This window comes from Austrofundulus limnaeus, unplaced genomic scaffold, assembly GCF_001266775.1.
Source record: "Austrofundulus limnaeus strain Quisiro unplaced genomic scaffold, Austrofundulus_limnaeus-1.0 Scaffold43, whole genome shotgun sequence".
Classification (NCBI taxonomy): domain Eukaryota; kingdom Metazoa; phylum Chordata; class Actinopteri; order Cyprinodontiformes; family Rivulidae; genus Austrofundulus; species Austrofundulus limnaeus.
The window spans coordinates 2,185,729-2,207,107 of NW_013952445.1; the positions used below are offsets into that span (position 1 = coordinate 2,185,729).

Consider the following 21,379-nt stretch of genomic DNA (forward strand, 5'->3'; position numbering starts at 1 on the left):
ATATATAACAAATGAGAATCATGGACTAAATGCTGATCGGATGAAGAGGAACTGCAGGGCTGATCAGTGAATGTTAGATTTGCTTGTTGAACCATTCTGGCATCTTGATTTYTCTGGACCTACTCTTATGTCAGTCACACTGTCAGGGCAAAGGGAGAGAGGAGTGGGCAAAGATAAAAGATTGAGAGGGAGACATTWCCCTTAATCACGTCTGTAATCACAGCTTGTTGCAAAAGTCTCCATGATGGAGCTATTATACTGTACTTATGTTATCTAAGGCTCACAGTCTGAGGGGGAAATAAAGCTAAGAAGTAATTAGGAGCAATCARTTTTCCATTTCTCCTGTAATTTGATGTAATTTCATTTTCAGATGAATATTGCAGGTTCAATGAGGTATGAAGTTTAAAATTATCATTTCTCATCAAACATCACAAGCTATTATGGATTATCAACATCAATATTAAGCTTTTATAAAAGATATTTCATGTGTGCTTTTATGCTCTAGAAAACTAATGCATGATCTTTTAAAATTTGCATCCAATCTGGCTGCACCTTGTTTACAGAACACAGTGGCAGCTTGGGGTTATTAATCATGTTTTTCTTAATTACCCGTATAGCTGCTCTATCCCCCAACTCTRTGTTTGACCTTTTTTTAAATTCTGGGTCTGTTCAAACCATTAATCATGCAAAGATCAACAAAAGCCAAAAAGGAGTCGACTGCATTGCCTCAATTCTTTTAGGTCCACTTAGAAAGAAACCTAATATGATTATCTTCAATATGAAGTATCCACACCCGATTTCCACTTTTAGAGCTCACATTGAAAAGATTTTTATGTCTGAGAGGAATGTCTGAAATGATAAAGCAGAGTTGTTTTGATTTATTTATTTATTTATTAATTTTTTTACTGTATTTCATTTTTTGGTAAATTAATAATTGTTGACATTTCCAAGTCAAATGACTCCATTTTTCCCCCCAGGTACAGTTTTTTGGGTTTTTGCCACATGGCTCAGAGCAGAGTTACTCCCAATGTTAATCTGACAGGTAAATGAACGTCTGTGTGTGGTCTATCTGTTGACGAGGGACATTTAGGTCCTGTGGGCTTCGATGTCCTTGCCAGAAAGTCGATACAATTTACGTAGGAGTCCTAAACCAGACATTTTTATTTATCACCACCAACCTCACGAATGAGATATTACCATCTTTAAACACATCAGAGTTGCCACTCTGGGTATATACTCTGAGACCTGCCTGAGAAATTTCAAAAAAAGCTCCAGGGTTTAGAGTTTCAAAATGTTAAATTAATGGGGAAAATTAAATCTGATGACCTGGAGAGTTGATTTGCTGATGCATTAACCTGCATCATTGATTATGTTCCAAGTGAAAGRCTTGCCATTTATCATTTAAGTCAACCAAGCAGCGAGTTAAATTTGCATCACATCGTTCTGTGATTTAGAGAAGAACTTCCCTTTCCACTMCTCCTTGCCGAAAGTCAGTTAAACAGATGAACTATTGCGAGACAAAGATTAAAATGTGTAACCGGGGTCGCCACAGCACAACATGAATAGAACCTGACAGACATTTTTTATCAGCGAACCAATTAACATGATTTATGGTGAGAGGGGTTAACTATGAGGCTTGGCAGTAAATACAAAGGGCTGGCTGAGCTGCTCCTTCCAAAGTGAGATCTTATCAGATTGGTCTCGATTCTGCTTTGCTGGCATGGAGTCAGCATGCATTTGTAAATGCAGCTACTGTGCATAGTGGGCAGTCTCCTCCTCCCCTTGTTTCAGTGGGTCAGGAGTTCAAAACCTAGCCTGCGGAGTTGAAGAGAGGGTTGTGAACTCCTGACCCCTTTAATGTAACAGGACGAGCGGTGAAAACCATCCTAACCGATTTCTCCCACCTAGGTCTGTTTGSCTTCATCAGACCAGTCACGCAGACATGATTAGAAATCCTGGCATGGTTGTAAATTACTACTAGTGGGCTTTATAATCCTGTGATGACTTCAGTGATATAAATTCAGATTGACAGCAGCAGATTTATGCCTGTCAGGTTTTTGGCCTGACACGTGGTTTACCAGTCCACAGAACGACTCCTCCAGCATGTGGAATTTGGGCCTTTCCCGTGAGTTCAGGTGCAGTGTTTGCTTTGGAAAAGATTTACTGGCTCCCAAAAACATGTTAATTGAGTTCTGTCTTTTTCAACGCAAAGTGCTGTTTTAACTCAGCTCGGCCAGAGGTCGACGGCACTTTAACATTCARCTGCTGCAGATACTTCTTTACTTCTTTTACTTGAACACACAAACACGCACGCCCATGGATTCAGAGAAGATGGGGGTTTGAGCACTACATATTTTTTTTTATTTTAGTCTGATATTGCATGTCTAAATGGAGAGTTCAATTCACTCTGCAGTCTTTGTATTTTCCTTCAGGAAGTAATTTTTTGTGGAAAATGTTGATACTGCACCTGGAGATCCACCAAATATTTGATGTCAGTAGAGAGCTATAAATGCAATCCTTATTCTATATTTTGGCCAAAAACAAAAATAACCCAACTGTTTTGCTTAGCTGTTTTTCTTTCCCTTTTCTATTTCACATCATTTAAAAAAACTGTTATTATGTATTTTGTGAATGGAATGACATCTTTTAGTGCAACTTGTTCATTTAATATGTGATGTGTTTGTGTTTAGAGCTTCTTTTAACTGCACCTTGTGGGTTAACGGTAATGGCTTCTAAATGCAAATGCAGCACGTGAAGCCTATTGTAGATATTTTACTTAACCTTTAAAGCACCCTAAATAGGTTTTGAGTTAAATGGGAAATTATATCTAAGCCTCTGCTGATTCTTCAACATATGCCATAATGTAGTTGTAAATTCCATCAAGGTAACTAAGCTGTAAGATTTTGCACATTACATGCCAACAATTTATTAAAGTATACACGTTAGGGATTACTCTCATCTACTACCACACAGAATTTGAGCTAAATATCTGTGGAACTGACAGTTATAGTCATTTTTAAATGAAGGTGGTTAACTGTGGGGGCCATCTTCAGTTGGGTTGATTTCCATTAAATGAAAAACTAAAGTTGCGGTGTACAATTGTATTCAGGCTTATGAATGATCTGGTGACTAAATAATTTATATCAGATTAAAAATTGGCTCTGTGTGAGTTTGTGTGTGTTCTCAGAGCTGGTTTTTAACGTGACAGTGTTATGAGACAGCAATAATAAGCTCTTTATTTTCCTCCCAGAGATGAGTGTGATCAAGCACTCAGGATTAATCATTACTGAGTGATTCTATGATTAATGTTCATGCAGTTCCTAAAAGAGCTCCAGGACTTACTCACATGCTTTAGTATGTTTACAGTTTTACACCCATTATGAGGGAAGATGGAGAGCTCGATTTACAGTTCACTAACCTTTATGACAGCACACTCTCATCTACATTTTATTTTATCTTTAACACCTCAACTCTTCCACAAACGTCAAAATAAAACAAGCCAAAGGAGCATTCAGGCTCGCCTTTTTTCAAAGAGCCTCGGTCTTTGATTTAGTCGAGGGCGTCTCACTCTCATTCCAGTTTTTATGAGAGCTTTTAATTTTTATTGAAGGACGGTACAAAGTAAATGGTTCCTCATCTAAGGATGATTAAATGGTCTTATACAATTTACAGAAACACGAGGGCTTGAGGGACAAAGACCTGAAATGAGCTTTACAGCACATGTCCTCTAAATAATGTCAGGGGAGGAGGAGGAGGCGTCGAACGAGACAAGCTGTGATGAGGATGTGTTTCTCTGCAGACACATGTAAATCAATTTGTATTGATCCCAACAATACAGCCAGCAGCTCTGCACATTCATCGATTACACAATTAGATAACTGCTGAATCTGTCCAAATGGAAAATTATATTTGATGAAGTCAGAACCAGACAAGCATGTTCCTTCAGTATGTCAAAGTTCTCTGCCCTTCACGGGAATTCAGAAAGCAAGTTACTTTTACTTAAAGGAGACACATCATGCTTTTAAATCCTTCTTTTTGCACATTTAAGTTGTTCATTTGGGGTCAATATAAAGAGGAACTTCAATGCTTTGGTCTGAATTCCTCCTTATTGTAACTCCACAACCCCTTCTTTTACCTCTTTTCTGAGGTGTGTCTCAGATCAACTCGTTTTGATGCTGTCTCTTTAAATCCAAATAAGGCGCTTCACAGTCTGCYCCCTTCCAGCTTCCGGAGTGGTCCATTCCAGTATGACTATATAGTGGCGCAGCAACATTTTATTTAAAAATTAAAATATATCAACAAGGACAGACTTGGCATTTCCATCATAAAAACTGTGATGTAATAGTTCAGAAAACATCATAGAAAATAGCAAAAACTGAACAGGTTGAAAATTACAGTATGATCTAAACAGAATACACTGCCTGGCCAAAAAACAACAAAAAAATTTAATGAATAAAATAAAACGTTGCCACCAAAAAAAGGTCACACACTCTAATATTTTGCTGGACAGCCTTCAGCTTGATGGCACACATTCGCTGTGGCATTGTTTGGATAAGCTTCTACAATGTCACAAGATTTATTTCCATCCAGCATTGCATTAATTCTTCACCAAGATCTTGCATTGATGACGGTAAAGTCTGACCACTGTGTAAAACCTTTTCCAGCTCATCCCAAAGATTCTCAATGCACTCTGCGGAGATAATCCATGGGTGAAAATGATGTCTCATGCTCCCTCAGCCACTCTTCCATAACTCCAGCCAGATGAATCCTGGCATTGTCATCTTGGAATATCCAAAGCACAAAAAAATCCATTGATGTAATAACCTGGTCATTCAGTATATTCATGCCTCATTCTTTTAGCACGTACTGTTGCTGAACCTAGACCTGACCAACTGCAACAACCCCACATCATAACACTTAGTTAAATCCTGGTGGGGACTTTTTTTGGCCGGGCAGTGTACACAGCACTTTTCACACCTAGAGAMTCCAAGTACACAGAAAAATGTATTTAATGGATAAAAAAGGGAATTTTGAATGTTATGTCACTTTGTTTTTTTTTGTTCTTTTTGATAATGTTATAATTCTTTTAAGCACATTGTGACTATAAATGGACAATGGTGTTGTTTTCTGATCAGTGTTATGTATTATTACAACAGTGCATGTGTGACTTTCAGAGCTTCAGAGGCCCAGCAAACCATGCCTACCAATTCCACTGCTTGTGTTTTCGCTCAGGAAAAGGAGTGATGAGCAAACGCTTTCAGACTCAATCCTTGAGCAAAGGGCTGTGCTGACAGGGATTATTATTTATTTGTCATGGTGGATGTAATAAGCTGTAGATACAGGATGGAGGGCCCGTGATTTATTGCTCTGTCGACTGCCACTAGCAGGACGTGCGCTCTAGCGTGCAGGATGAATACTGCACTGTCACTTCTGTCCATCCATCACCGTCACCTCTCCCCCGCCGCCGCCACCTCCCTCTCTCTCCCATTTCATGCCACGATTCATAAACAATCTTTCATTATTTTGATACATTCTTCTCCGTATTTCTTTTCTGAACTTAGCGTTCAGTCTCAGTTTTATATGTCCCATTATTTTGATGCACTAGCTGGAGCTGCACACCTCGGAGTTATTACAAAAGGACCGGCTTCATCGTAAAGAAAATTAAAGGCCTGGCATTACGTGGTAGAATGCATATCGCCAACCACATTTCATGCCAGGAGTTTTCAAATAAGACCATCTTATATTGAGAAAAGCTTTGGAGCTGAGTTTCCATGTTAAMCCCCCTCAACACCAAAATAAGCTTATTTTCTCCAATGATAGGATTTATTTTTGTCTGTTTCCTCTTAACTGGCATGCTGTGCGCCTCGCTGTTGTCCACTGGCATCAACCACTGGTTGTACTCCAAGTAATTACGGTCATATTCTGCTTCTGCTTTTAATGTTATTGAGCCACATGTCAAAGAGCAGGCGACTCTCTTCYGTCTCTGCAGGTCATGTAATCTTGTTAAAAGCCTTCATGGTTTTGGGATTATGTTATTGAAACGTCACTTAATTGGATAAACATTTTTCATGCCGTAAACACCCGGCACAGTACTCTGTTTAGTCACCGTGGATATTGTTTACACGGCAGGGGGGATTTGTGTAAGTGGAACTGACTCTGTAAACAGCGGCTCCCACTAGAGGCTTCACGTGAAAAGCAAGGCGAGAGTGAAGCGGGGGAAAACACTTAGCCTACATATCAGAGCGGCGGACATGAGCCTGGCGAGAGGGGAGCGAGCATGTTGGTGACAGGGCTTAATTAATATGAGGAATTGCCTTTGTGTCCGGGTAAATGACTTGAGCAGGAGCTGCTTTGTTGTTTAAACTCACTCAGCTGAGTGTTCGGTTGTGATTTCTTTCCCTGTTTTTTTTATGTGTGTGTATTGAGCTGCAACCTGCCAATACCCCTGCATAGGAACCACCAATCAGGTCTGAGCAGTTACATTTTCATACCCTTGATTGAACTTTATCATTTATCCCCTTCGTTTTCACTTCCTTTTCTCTTCAGGCCCTCCGATGTTGGTGACTCTGACTCACGTTCATATCTGTCTCATTTAAAGACTCATTTTTTTCCTCCGCAAATTGTTATTTATGGACTTTTGTTTGTTCTCAGGCATCATTACTGACAATACAGCTAATAGCAATCATTTGTTATTCTGTGGTGGTGCTGATGCTGAGAATGCGGGCAGTGAAGTGAGAATACTCATTTGGAGGTTGAGGAAAGTCTTGACAGGGCCCATTWATAATAAGATCATTCTGGAAAGTCCGGCCTATTAATAACCCTCCATTGCAGTCTAATTAGTGCTCCCTGATGTAAACGAGTGTGAATCATTGAGCTTGTGATTTTCTGCTGTAAAGATCATTGTTGTGTCATCCCGTTTTTTTTAAACAGCTAAACTGCAGAGCCTAATGCTACGGATTAAATGCAACATTCTGGTGGTGTAAAAATGTTGAGTGCTGTAATTGTTTGCATCTGTCCTGTGCCCTTTTAGCTGTTTTGAGTTTGATTTTACACTATGATGTCACCAGGGTTTGCCATCCTAAGACCTAAGGATAGTTAACCCCGCAAAAAAGATGTTCTTAAAATTAAATATATCTAAGATTTTGTATTTAGTTAAATGGTTGACCAAAATCTCCTTCCATATAAAATAAGACATTGAGCACACAGAAATACTTTTTCTTGTTACTATATTCCTGATTTGATTTAATCTATTTCTCCGTTTCAAGTTCTATATTTATATTTACATTTATATTATATTTATATTAATAAAACCTTTTATTTCACAGACGTCTCTGTCAATAACATGCACTAGAATCACTGGAAGAATAAAATTTACCCTCCAAATTTAGGCTTTCAGGCAATGTAAAAMTTATCTAGTTTTCACCACATTCTGAAGTTTTTTTTAATCTAACCTGAAACAAAAAGAAAAACACAACAATTTTTTTAAAAATAAAGGCCAAAAAATAAATCACTGGTCTAACAACGTTTGAACAACATTAACAGCAGTAGCTCAGTAAAGTCATTTACTGTTGGACTTCATCTCTCACATGGTTGTGAAGCAATTGTCCCACTCTTCTTTACAAGTTATGGAGGTTTTGTGATAATTCATGATAATTGGTTTGGGGTAACCTCTGGATCACATTGGTTAAATCTAAAGCAGGTCTTTCTTTCTTTTTATGTCCTGTTATGTAAAGGCCTAGAATTAAAACAGACTGATTATATATGCTATCAATGAAATTTAAAATAAAGTATTAATCCAGAAGAGCTAAGTATTGATTCTGTCAAAAATGATTCACTAATCAGGTTTTTATTGAAGTCAGATGACATTAATTGTACCTTACTCAGCCATTTATGATCAACAAAGCTTTACTGAAGTATCTCTAGTATGAAGATCACTAAAAACGTCCATTTTCATCACCTGACTGCCTGTTTCTTTCTTTCTTMATTCTCCTGCTTCAGAGTAGTTGACTTGCACCTTATCAAGTCCTAATTAGTGATACATTTTCTAGACCTGATGCCTATTGATGTATTTGAGAAGAAAAGACAAATTGAGCCGTTGCCTGACCTGAGAGCCAATCCCTCACGAAACTGCCCCTCCCTTACTTTCCTGTCTTTCTCAATCTCACCTTGTTGCGCACCCCCCACCCCCCCACCCACATCCCCTTGTGAGGCCAAGAGTGGTTTGGAGAAATGAGGTGCAGCATTAGTGTGTTTTTGCTTGCCTGTGCAATAGAAAACACTGCACGTCAGGGGCTCCGTCAGCAGATMGGGTAGATGCAGATGGGAGGTGAAAAAGCTCCCCAGTGGCAGTCGGGCCGTGCTCGGATGTGATTGCAGCAGCCAGGATGAAGTCAGCACTGACAAAGTGCGCCCCGTTGATGGATGGACAAAGCCGGGAACTGGATGTGAGAATGAATGGGGCCAGAGTGGAAACTTAACACAGACAAACAAAATGAAAGACAGAGAGGAATTACCTGCTAAAGCATTCCGGCAATACGAATCCCAGAGCAATTTACCTACTGCTAACTGAGCACAGGAGGGATGTTTGCATCGGTTCAACTGCACCTGACAGCAGGAATGGCTTTTATTGAAGTGGCCTGGTTTCATGCTGTTGTTTTTATCTCTGACCGTTTTCACATACATGCTAAGTGCAATCGTATAYTTCCTCACACAAACACACACATAGTTGCATAGGCCTACATAAACATGAACAATCAATCAATCAAGTTTGTTTGTATAGCACATTTCAGCAACAAGGCAGTTCAGAGTGCTTAACATCATAAAACACAAAAAATACAAAGTTATAGAACACAATTGAAGCATTACAGTTTGTCAAGTGCCATTGTTACACATCAATGTTGATTAATGTTTCATTTATAATGTTTCATAAGCAACTCTAAACAGGTGGGTATTCAGTTCTGATTTAAAGGAACTCATGTTTCACAATTTTCTGAATAGGTACACCATAATTAATCTCTCATGTTTTATTAATTGTGTTTTTTAGCATGGTAGCTGGAAAAAAAAGCTAAATTCCAGTCACATTTTTTCAGATCGTCTTCCTCTTTGCGTGTCTTCATTTTAACGTCACATCAGTCTACATCTTAGTTCTAAATTGTGCCTAAACACAGTTCAATTTATTCGGTTCTAAAGTGAACTGTAAAACACAAGATATTTTAGGTAATTCATTGCCTGAAAAAGGAACTAATAAGCCCTGAAACTCAGGGCCAATAACCTCCCCAAATTCAAGACCTCTGTGGAGGGTAGAAGAGTTTGCTCCCTTATTGGGGAATGAATTCTCATTACCATTGCACTAGCACTACGTTAAATGTCAGTGTTGCTGCAGGATTGGGTCCGCAAGATTAAGACTAATGCTGTTGGCCTCAGGAACTCCGATTAGAACTATTCTCATTAATCAGAGTCACAGACATGGAAGCAATTTAAAGCCTTGGTCCTCTCAAAGCAACTGGCAGGGCAGCACCCTGTCACTGTAAAGGGACAATGCACTCACACCCATTTGCTATCCCTTTATTAGGATGCCAAGGGCATGTGAAGGCCAGTCACCCCCATATCCTCACTCCTAATTAATCTGATCACAGAATATCACTTTGACACAACAGGCAACAGAATGTCAGATAGAGTAAATAAGAACTTTGGTTTTATTAGTTTGTGTCTGAAGGACTGTGTTGGGCCGCTGTGCTGAAAGTAAAAGAAGTTTGCTGAAAAAAATAAACAGGATTCTAGCAAGAAAGGGAAGCTGGTGGAGAACAAACAACCACCTTTTACATCACCTTGATGTCATCTGCAAAAAGTACAAAAGCTGTTCTGTGATCACATGCAGTTTTATCGTCTCACACTGACATGATGGCAGCATTGGTGCAGAAATTCAGGGTTTAAAAATGTTCATGCTTTGTTCAACAAGACAAAAATAAACTTAATTTTGTATGATTTACAAAGACATACAGTATCTGTAGAAGAGGATGTGCAACTGGCCCACCTACAGTCCTGACCTGTCCCATTACAGCGTGTGTGGAAAATTTAAGGGTTGTAAAACAAACAAGACTTAAATCAAAAGTGTAGTGTATGGCAACAGACAATATTAGACATTTTCAGCATTTTAGTAAACTTTTTTTTTCATTGCAACACATTATTTTGGGATTTCTTTCTGTCTTTGTGTCCAAGGTTATCCATTTTGATTTTGTAACAGGAGGGCAAAGGCAAGCGTAGAGGTTTAAACGGGATGCACTTTGTGTTTGGTTCTCAATTAGCACCTGTCAGAAGAGACAAGCTGCTGGCCTCACCCTTTCTCTGACACCCAGTAGATGAGCTCCTTTTTTGTACACCGATGGGGAAGGAAACGGCTCCTTGGTGGGAGTCGATGTATTCTGTAAACACGGAGGCAAAAGGGAGTGAATCTCTCATAAATCTTGCGATGTAGCGGTATCATTTCCTTCAGCCGACCTTGGCAAGGTTGCAGGATGGGAAGCCCGGGTGGCGAGAGAGGGGGGAAAAAAACATCATGTGATATACGAGCCTGTAGAACGGGGTGCGCCATGAATCAGAGTGGTCTGTGATTAGCTGTGAAATCTTACACATGTGAGCTCTCCCTTTGTTGTTGCTCATCATCCGGACTATTTACCCTGCTTCTCCTTTGATCTGACAGCCAAGGTGTCTGAGTGTGAAAAGCTGCGAACATGAATCTTGTTCGGGGCTGAGATGGTTGGATATTTTTTCTGGTAGATTGTTTCCTCGAGGTAGAATCATCAAGCACATTTTTCTTCCCTCATTTGCCTTTCAAACAAATACTTATCAACAGGCCATGAAGTGATCAATGAAGATAATCCATCCGGGAGCCTGTCGATATGGTAATGGCTCTTTTTCATCGCTTTTGCTACATGGCCATAAATCATTTGCTTTACCAGAATGCAGCTGTTGCAACAGTACAGTAGTTGTGTGGAATAAAGTGCTGCCTTTTGTGATTAATGTCTCGGCATTGTGCTGCATTGCACGCTGATTGTTTTCAGATTTTGTAAGAAGGCTGGATGGATTGTATATCAATAACCTAAGGGCCATCTAACAAAAAAGTAGGCTGCGGGTATGGCGCGCTCTCCTAATCAATGTTTTTGTTAGGCTTTGTTAATGGTGCAAAATCAAGCCCAATGGATATTACAGGAACAATTTGCACTAAAAATATAACCAGAGACAGCACAGAACTGCTGTCACTCTCGAGGAGATTGACAAGTTTTTCTGCACCATTCGTGTTTGAAATGTATTGATTTGTTTTTCTGTGAAGTCTGTTTACATCAGCAATATTGATATTTAAGGGTAATAATTTTTAGCATTTATTTATGTGTTCAACTACAGTGTAATAATTTTCCCAGTCTGTCAAACCAGCATTTTTGGTGGATTTTTGACTCGTATTTAAGCAATAAAAATGATTGTCTTTTTATTGCAATCAAAACATTGTGTGCTTACAACCGTACATCAAATTGGGTTTGTCAGCCTGCAGCGTAGATAAGGTTTTATGTTTTTAAAGAAGTCAATGCTGACCTACATCCTCTTAAAGGAGCAAATAAATAAATAAATAAATAAATAAATAAATAAATAAATAAATAAATAAATAAATAAAGCACCGGAAGTAGCTGAAATAAAAAAGGCGTTATAATACAAAGACAAGTACAAAGATTTTATTATTTGCTCGATTTCTCAAGAATTTACTATTTTTGACACCGCTAAATGTTTTTACTATTTGAATGAACAATTATGAAGACAGACTGCATGCTATAGTGGTTAGTGCTGTTAGCTTCTTGCCAGAGCTCTAATCTGAATTTAGTGGGGTTTACGTGAGGAGTTTGCATGTTGTTTTTGTGCATGTATGGGTGTCATGCAGCACGTACTGGTGAGTATGATCTGTGCAGAAATTGTGGCACTTAAATGAATGGGGAAAAAATCAGTGAAACATGAACAGATTTATCTGAAAAATGTATTTACTTACAGTAAAGTAATTTATTTAATGTATTTAATGGTTGATTTCATTGCTAATTAGTAGTTTTTTGTCTGCGGCCCTGTTGAACTGCCGGCAGATGTGGCACATTTACAAAAAACATTCAAGATTTTTGTCTGCAGCCTTGTAGTACAGCTTGTTCAGCCAAATCTCAGAGTGAACTTAATTTATTTTGGCCTTGTGCACCAGAGACACAGGAAGGACTTGCAGACAAAGGCAGGGTAAGGAAAGAAAGACAATTAAAAGTGATAGCACTTGTCTGCACGAGTGTCAGCAGCAGCCAAAGTGGAAGCAATTTATTCAACCAATCATCGAAGTACATGAAGTGCACCGGTGTTCTGCTGCTGCTGCTGCAGCTCTGGGATGCTGGAAAATGTGACAGTAGTTTCCTCAACATGAATCACTAGAGGCGGGGATGCTCTGTGGACGCAGTGGATTGTACATTGTCTTGATAATTTAAATCCTGTTGTGGATAATGTCGGATAATGCCGCCATGAAAATTGAATGTGACACTCAAACAATTTATTATCCTTGTATTCTTAACCTTGGATATTGAATTGTTTGTCTTACCATATCCTTCTGATCCCATAGAAGGTGCAGTCTTGATGCATGCATTTTTCATCGAGTGCAGGTTGGACTTGTGAAGAAATGGATAAGACTAAATGAAAACAATGGGGGGTGGGGAAGATGAAGATGATGCATGTGTCTGCAAGCACGAAAAAGGGACGGTGAGCGTTGCACTAACTGGCGCTAAAATGCTTTCAGATGTCATGAGACGAGAGAGGCCATATTTATCTGGGGTGAAATACCTCTGCATCAGGCTGCAAACGCAATTTAATGTCAAAGCAGTTAAATCTTTCATGATGCAATTCATCACGTCGTAATTTTAGCCACAGGACGCTCTGAGTCAGACAGTTTGCAGATGTGAAGCCGTTCTCGGGGTAAGAAAACAACAGCCATCAAATAAATCACCAGAATGGCTTTTTCGGAGCTCCTTTGAACGAACAAAGCTTGTAATCATTCCCAACGTAATACCTCGTTAAACCCGTGCCATTTGTATGAGTTAGTGTGAAACCAAGTTCCTCTTGACCCAAAGGCCTTTCATACTGTAGCCTCTTTCTGTCCAGCTGCTTTTCAGGCCCAGCTGGTGAGTCAAAAAAAAGAAGAAGAAATATCCACAACAAATAGGTCTCCTTTCAGCCTCTTCTCATTGTTGTGAAGACTTTTCCTCCCCCTTTGGTCCTGTGCTGACACCAGGGCAGGCCTTTGGTCTGATTTAAGACCCTGGCCTGCTGATGACCCTGTTTGCTGCTGCCTCCCTCCCCTGCCCTTATCTCTGGTTTTAGTTTAGCTTGACTTAGGGAAATGCCCTCTCATTCTCTCCACTGTTCATTAATCCAGCGAACAATGAAAGGAGCTGAGCATGAAGGGACCGCAGTCTGTAAATCTTTAATGTTTGGCTTTTACTTTTTTGTCCTCTGTTTTACGAGGCCAGAGCTTTCGTCATAAACACATTTTGAATTATATTTTTGGTCTGCTCCGTTCTGAGGGAACAGATTATTGCTTCCAGAGTTTCACAGCTTTGTTAGCACGTTATCTGTTTTCCTGTCACAAGCTGGGAATCTTAGTGATCTTGACTTTCCTGCTCTTGACTTTTTGGCATCAGAGTGACGATTCATGTGCTCCAAATGAACGTCATTACTTTAAGACAAATAGCTAGCCCTTGACCTTGACACTGAATTTTTTTTCTGACAGACGTGTAGCTTCTAAATTCATTGATATATTATTTATGTGTGCTCAACTTAATGCCTTTGTTGTCTCAGCACATATGAAGGCCAGCATTGTGGACTTGAGCCAAGTGGCAGTACATTTAATCACACACTTTCTCCTTCTCATGTATAATTAAAAAACTTAAATTACATGCCATGTACATATTTATAATGCTGTAGGAAATCGACTACATGGAAATTTATTTTCTTTTCCGTGAGTGACAGGAAATCAATTAATCCTGATTTATTATTTTATGCTGGACAGGCTGTAGGCTCCAGGAGAGAGAGGATGGAGATTGGCTACAGCTGTTCTCATTGGCGCAGCCATATATTTTAGCCGGCATGTGTGACAGCTTTGGAGGAAAATGGCTGAGGGGTATCAGGCCAGGTGACTCGTGTGTAAAAAGAACAACACTGAGGAATACAAACTGTTTTCAGATCTGGTGTAAGATTTGTGACGGTGAAGAGGCACTTTATTCCTGCTTTACATGAACTATAGTTTTCTCATATATTTTTTCCCAACAACAGTCCTCTGTCATGGTTTAAGGTGAAGGTCTCCACAGCCCATGTCATTTTCTATGTCTGTGGCAAGAGACACGGCAAGAGATGTAGTTGTACAAGTACTTAAGATTAGATCTTATTTAGTACATTTTGTTCACATTTACGGCAAAGATTAATCATTTTTGTGTTTTTATGATTTACTTGCTTCATTTAGAAGTTCATGCTAAAATTGCATGACCTTTATTGATTGACTAAACTGTTGTCACAGGTAAAGCTGCCAGTCTAACATATTGATTGCTCCAAACATCTCAAATTAGACCAGGAAAGTGACCATAAACAAATATTTGTACCCTGGCAGCTCAATTTTCTAATAATTGCAGTATTGAAAAGCTTGTGAGAGGACAGCACCTTGAACAGAACAGAGTGTCTTTATCACCATTTAGTGATCTTGGTGACTCAGTCAATTTAGTGAAATTAAAGCAGTCATATTTGAAATAAATGTGAATGTCCTCTTAATAAATATGTTAGTTTGTTGATTTTTTTTGGCAGTATGAGATTGGTGTTTCACTCTGTTCTTCTTAACAAGTTTCATTTTGCAATAAAACACAGAACCACCCAGTTATTGTTTAAAGTGCATTCACTGAACTTCCTGCTTGGTACTTTAGTCCTTTCTAATGTTTTGGCTTTGATTGTTAATCAAACACAAAGGATGAAAAGAAAATTGATTTCTGATAATAATACTTTTAATCAGATTATTTAAATTAATTTCAATCAAATAAAAAATTTCTTTAAAAGTCCTCACTTTATTTAGAATGTTTTTTTTACAGTTTGTGTATTGTTTTGATAACTTGTAATGAATTAAGACCCCTGACGATGCTTCACATTTCTCCTTGTTTATGATGTGAGCTGACTCCCACTAGATAACATAATGTTGAGCCCTGCAAAGGTCAGATAACACCTCTCCAGTGATTCAGGTGTGCTCACAGCCACAATATCAGCAAGTGCCCACACACAAAAGGAGGACTTGTGAGTGATTTGGGGCACTGACGGCACACATTTTTTCCCCTCCTCTCTTCTGCAGGTTAATTCACTGGATGAAATGTTGTGGCACATGATGTGTCATATATCAAAGGCAGGGCATCAGTAATCTTTGCTCAAGGGCATGGATAACAGGCAGATAGACATGTGAATGAGATGGAAGGGGGTTGGTGAGCAACTCATCCTTTTCTGCCATCACCACAGCGTAGATGGAGGAAGATTTATGAGACATCACAGACCACATACTAGCTGGCTGACCATCCAACGAATGAAGGATCACTACTGCAGCATTCCTTCATCTTGTTTATTTTCTATCTTTTTTTTATTTGAAAAACTAGTGACTCACATTATAGGTATAGATGTAATCGAACTTCCTTTATATTTCCTTTTACTTTATACCCTCTTTTTCCAAGGTTGATTCCATCCTTTTGAAACCCACGTTACCAACCCTCCTGACTGACGACTGACTGACTGCAGTTCGGTGAGTTCTAGCCCAGTGAGTGACACTGACAAAACTGCATGACTAACTCTGGCTGCCTGACACATTTATCCATCTCTCACCATGTGGCTGAAATAATCGTAAGACAACCATCAAATTTCTCCAGGGATTTCTGAACAAAGAGGTCCAAAACAAGCATATCTAATGCTTAGGATATCTGTATTTGTTTTTATACATTAGTAAGTCATTGACGTTTGATAAACACAGATGGCTTGGAGTTCGTCCATTTTCCAAAATGTTCGGCACAAAGCACAATGGTCTTACTCATTGTTTAATTACAGTAATCTGTAATGCTGTCACTTTGACTCCACCTCAGCTGTGAAGCATGGTACTGAGATGAAAGACCAAACCTTGGTCGGTAAAGCCTTGTGGAAAAAAAATTAGGAACAATGATACATCAGCATTTTTACCAAAGGTAAATGGGTGTAATTTGATCCACGGTGATTAAATCTGAAGTCAGATAATCACAGAGGAACACCGTATTTTTCCGGCTTTCCTAAAAGAAAGGAGTTGCCACGTTTGCCATATAGGTCATCAGTGATTTGTGAGGATCACAGCTGGTACTTTCCCTGAGGATTCACTTATCTTCTGTCTTCATTTGTTGCTAATAGACTTTTGAAATGTTAAGATCCCATTGGGTGTATCAATAGAGCCATACACGAATGGCTCTTTAGAGAGATTCTAATTGTCTACATTAGGAATAAAGATGTGCTGTATTTGGCAATCATATAACTTTTGAGTAATAATACAACACTTTACAGCTATATATTTCCAGTTTAGTCTATTATGCAGATAAAGTGCACAAATTGGCAGACCTATCCTTAGGGAGCAAGAAAGAACCAATTCACAAATTAGAGGAACTAATTTCAGGTTAAAATTACAGCTTCAAGCCCCTCAGTAGAGTCTATAAATGTAAGTTTGCTGTTTTTAATTGGAAAAAATAAAGTAGCTTTTTGCTTGATTTCTTGTTTATTCATTTAAATGAGACAATAATCAACGCGAGTGTTTCAACCCATCATGTAAATGGGGCAGATTTAGCCATAAAGATTAATTATTTGTCTACATTCTTAGGCCGGTTGGTGGCATAAAAGTAAAATAATACACTACAAAACACATAAAGATAATATCCTAAAGGACATAATAGAAATGATTAATTGGATTCATTTAGGTGAAATTAAAAACATTTAACAAAAACATCTGCTGCTGTCAGTTATGAAAGCAAAACAGGTTCTCAGCTGAAGGTTTATAGAATTAAAGATGTAAAATTTAATAGTTTTGTGGGTCAGTTTGCATTATTTGGAATTATGTGTGTTCACAATATTTATTAGTTCAACTAATACGTGTTTCAATAAGGATGTTCCCTGAAACAAAGGCATATATTCCATAAACTGCAGACCGAACTGAACTGAACTTAACCGTCAGTACAGATTATAATAGTTATAAACAAACTGACACATTTTTCCTTTTTTATTTTAAAAGTACTCATGGTAAATTATAAAATCAAACATAACATACTTAACTATATCAAGTGATGCAGTTTGAAGTCCTTTGCTTCAATAGTTTTCTATATATGCAACTCTGAAATATGTGTACGCAATGTAGAAAACTTTAGCTGCATAATTTACTTAACGTTTCTGAGCATAAATGCAAACAAATTCATCAAAATCATCTGACTAAAGTCAAACCGTTCTTCCTTGGATGCCACCATTGTTAACCCTTTTTTTGGTCACTTCTGCTATTTCTGTAGGTAAACAAATGGACATATAGTTGGTAGCTGTTCACATTAAGTTTTGATGAGACATTGCAGTAAGTACCTTCAACCTTACTGGGTTCTGTATTTTATATTTGCATCTTTAAGGACTTTAAATATTCACTATTTACTTTGAGTCCATCAAAGGCTTTGTAATCTACATTGCATTCATAGATCAAACAGGACAAAGCACAACCTTTGTGTCTTTCAGGTCGCTTGCCAGGAACAACTGAACATGTCTCCGAAAAGGTCATCCAGACCGTGACAGCAGCAAAAATGACGGGGATCAGTGTGAGCACCTGGAAACAAATGGAGCGTTTCGATTCATCGTCTGGATCTGATCCACACTAAATGTTCTGGTTGTACCTGTCAGAGGCTGTGAGCGGGAGGAGGAAGTTGCCGTGTTCGTTGGGGGATATCCTTCCTCGCAGCAGCAGCGAGCGAGAACGCCCTGCTCACACAAAGGGTAGGCTCACTCCCTCACTGTTTATTTTTAGTCATAACATCCACTACAATGAACGCACGGGTCAAGGTGAGGCTAGGACACTTGTGAAGGGGGTGGGGCGCCTGAGGAACAACAAACAGATGTTCTTTGATGATAATTGCAGAGAAGGGAAAAGCAGTGTGGAGAGCAGGCTTGTGAAGCATTCACTTGTTGAAGCTGTCCCTCCTTAAGCCCTGTGGGGGGTTGGGGGGGGGGTGCAGTTTAGCCCCAGGATACAGAGAGGGCCTGCTGGTGCTATTACTCTTTCTTTTTGCCAAAGATGACATCTGTTTGAAGTTGCAGCCACAAATTTGAATGCCAATACTCTTGCCTTGAACTGACCAGAAAAAGAGTGAAAAAAGTTAGTATCAGTCTTTTTAACGTGAAATGTTACGGAGCTTCAGCCTTTAATCAAACATGGTTGTCAGCAGGCGCCCTTTTACAATGGAGCTGTAACGACAGGCTGCCAGTATTACAGCCGAGGAGCACTAGCAGTGAATGATTGATTTGTGTAAATCATTTTCCTTTTGGCTCGCTCTCCGTCTTTTATGAGCATAAGCAGCGGTGGAGAATAGTGAGGATACCATGATGGGATTAAGTGTAGCTCCTCCAGGCTGTCTCTGTGATTAATGACCTGCCACAATGTTCCCAACTGTCACTAAAAGGAGCATGAGTTGTAACCATGTCTATACTGATGAAACAACGGATGAAAATCTGTTGTGTCAACATATCACTAAAGTAATAAAGTTCTGCTTTTGATTTGGGAGGTTTACAAATCAACCTCTGGGACGCATTATACTCGGTTTTTGCAAATTTAATGTAAAAACGTTTTGTTTAACAGCAGGATTTTTATTTTAAATGCATGCAAACAATTTATTTGAATAAAATGCTATGATTAATAGTTTGGTTTAGCTGTAACACAACATTTCAAATACTTGGTCATTTTTTAGCCTAGTAGTTTCAATCTGACTTTTTGCACTATAAAACAAAGTAAGAACAGAAAATTAAGCAGTTAGGTCAGGAAAGTCTTGAAAAATATCAAGTTAAGACAGCTGGACTAGTTTTTTACCGGTTTCCAGTGACTTAAGACTTAACATATGTCTCTGCATCTGTAAATGGTCTAGCCCACTTGGACCCCAAAGCGCTTTACATTTCAGTCAATCACCCATTCACACACACATTCACACACTGATGATGGTAAGCTACACTGTAGCCACAGCTACCCTGAGATTAGCTATGTTTACATGCACAAAAATTTTTGATCGGATTGAAATAATCCGAATGTACTGTTTACATGGACACAATCCGATCATGACAAGTGTTTACATGCACCGGACCTTTATTCAGAATAAAAGTCGGGACATGCGCAGTGTTGTAAACTTTCAGCTCTACTTCCGTGTTACAAATGTAAACAAAGCTCTTCTGTGTGCTCAGGACGGACTGTGTCAGCTTTTAATAACGGGACAGACGTCATTACTCCTCGGTTGAGCTGCAGATGAAGAAATACGTGTTTTTTTTTTATTTTTTGCGAAGCAACGGCTGCGGTTTGTCTCCTTTTTATCTGTTGAGAGAGCGAGGAGGAAAAGTTCTGTGCGTCGCAGCGCAGCTGGAAACTAGTGCTGCTGCCCCGCCTCCTCAAAAGAGCAGAACCGGGTGGACAATGTCAGAAAACCTGCGCCCTCAGGTCAGTTTTCTACAATCAGAATAAGATGATCTGATTAAGTGTTCACATGCACATTATTCCAATTATTAATTGGCATAACCCACCCCTCTCATTCAAATTAAAAATTCATTCGGATCAAGCTCAATCGGATCAGAATAATCTGAACGGGCTGTTTACATGACGCATTTTTATTCCGAACGGCTGTTGATTTGATTTGATTTATTTATTTAACAGGAAAAGATTATTAAAAATCAAGCCTGACTCAGCATAATTGCTGTTTTACAGCAGGTTCCTGTTCTGCAGCACATAAAACACTCAGAATTATAGCATCACAATCACATCATTATACACCATAGACACAAAGACAAACAAGCATACCAAATTTTAAAAAGGCAGCATTTGCAAAATAGGACGTCTAAATATGAGCACAACAAAAAGTGTCCAGCAGATGGCAGACAAGATTATTCTTAAAGGGCTGTAGTTTTGAAATGGACTTATATGTTTTGAGGAATGTCATTCCATGCTTTAGTATAAACATAGAAGAAAGACCTCTGGCCGTAACAGTTTTTAAAAGTTGGTAAKATCAGTTGTCCTTTTGTAACAGATCTAGTTGTATGACCACTTCCAGAATTTGATTTGGGCAGCAATGCACAGAGAGTTCCATAATTGGCACCTTGGAAGATCTGGAAATATAAATTAATGCCACTATACAAAACATAATTCTGAAAAGTCAAGGCATAAGACAATGAAAGAACCGTACAGTGATGAGGCCAACCAGGAAGTTTTTTATGAATTTTGTAGGCCCTGTTGTAGAGCCTAACTATGGGTTCTAAGATTTCATTTGTTGTAAGATACCAAACATGTAAACAGTACGACATGGTTGAGAGTATAACGGCATGAAGATAGATATTTGAAACAGAAGATGTCAGATTTGATCTAATTTTTGAATAAACGTATAATTTCTGTTTCAACTTAGTGTTTAAGACTTGTACATGATCACGATAAGTCAAATGAGAATCCAAAGTAATTCCAAGATATTTGTAGGTAGTGAAAATATCAAGGGGTTTGTTTAAAAATAGTGAGTTGTTTGGTTATATTCAAATGTCTCCTGGGTGAGGAAAAATACATGCACACAGTTTTTTAACATTAATTGACAAAAGATTATCTTGAACCCAACCATGAAATGTCTGAAGATCTGCTTGTAACTGACTATTAATAGATTCAATATTGGAATCAGACAAAAAAAGAACAGTATCATCAGCATGCATTAAAATATTTGAATACTTCAATATTTTTGGAAGCTCATTTATGTATAATAGGAAAAGCAATGGGCCCAGTATGCTACCCTGTGGAACTCCCACAGAACAGGGCAGAGACCCAGACACAGACCTTCCATGTTTCACAACCTGACACCTATCAGTCAAATAACAGGAAAACATTTGTATTGCAGATGATGAAAGTTGAAAAGAAATCAACTTTTGTAAGAGAGKATAATGATCAACTGTGTCAAACGCTTTACAAAAATCAATACATGCAGCACCAGTTACTTGACCTTTGTTCAAAGCAGCATGTATTTTTTCAGTGAATAAAATTAATGCAGACATGGTTGACCTTGACGTGCGGAAACCATGTTGG

At 38.7% G+C, this 21,379-nt stretch overlaps 1 long non-coding RNA gene across 2 annotated transcripts in view; it reads left to right on the forward strand.

The window, feature by feature from the left end:
* LOC106517018 (uncharacterized) overlaps positions 1 to 21,379 on the forward strand; it is a 157,433-nt gene that overhangs the window by 53,142 nt on the left and 82,912 nt on the right. Inside the window, exons 4-5 of one of the 2 annotated variants that reach the window (XR_001310148.1) lie at positions 17,809 to 17,888; positions 17,971 to 18,063. This is a non-coding gene — a long non-coding RNA (uncharacterized LOC106517018). Of the gene's footprint in view, positions 1 to 17,808; positions 18,064 to 21,379 lie in introns of both variants that reach the window. The other variant, XR_001310147.1, reaches the window with a different exon arrangement.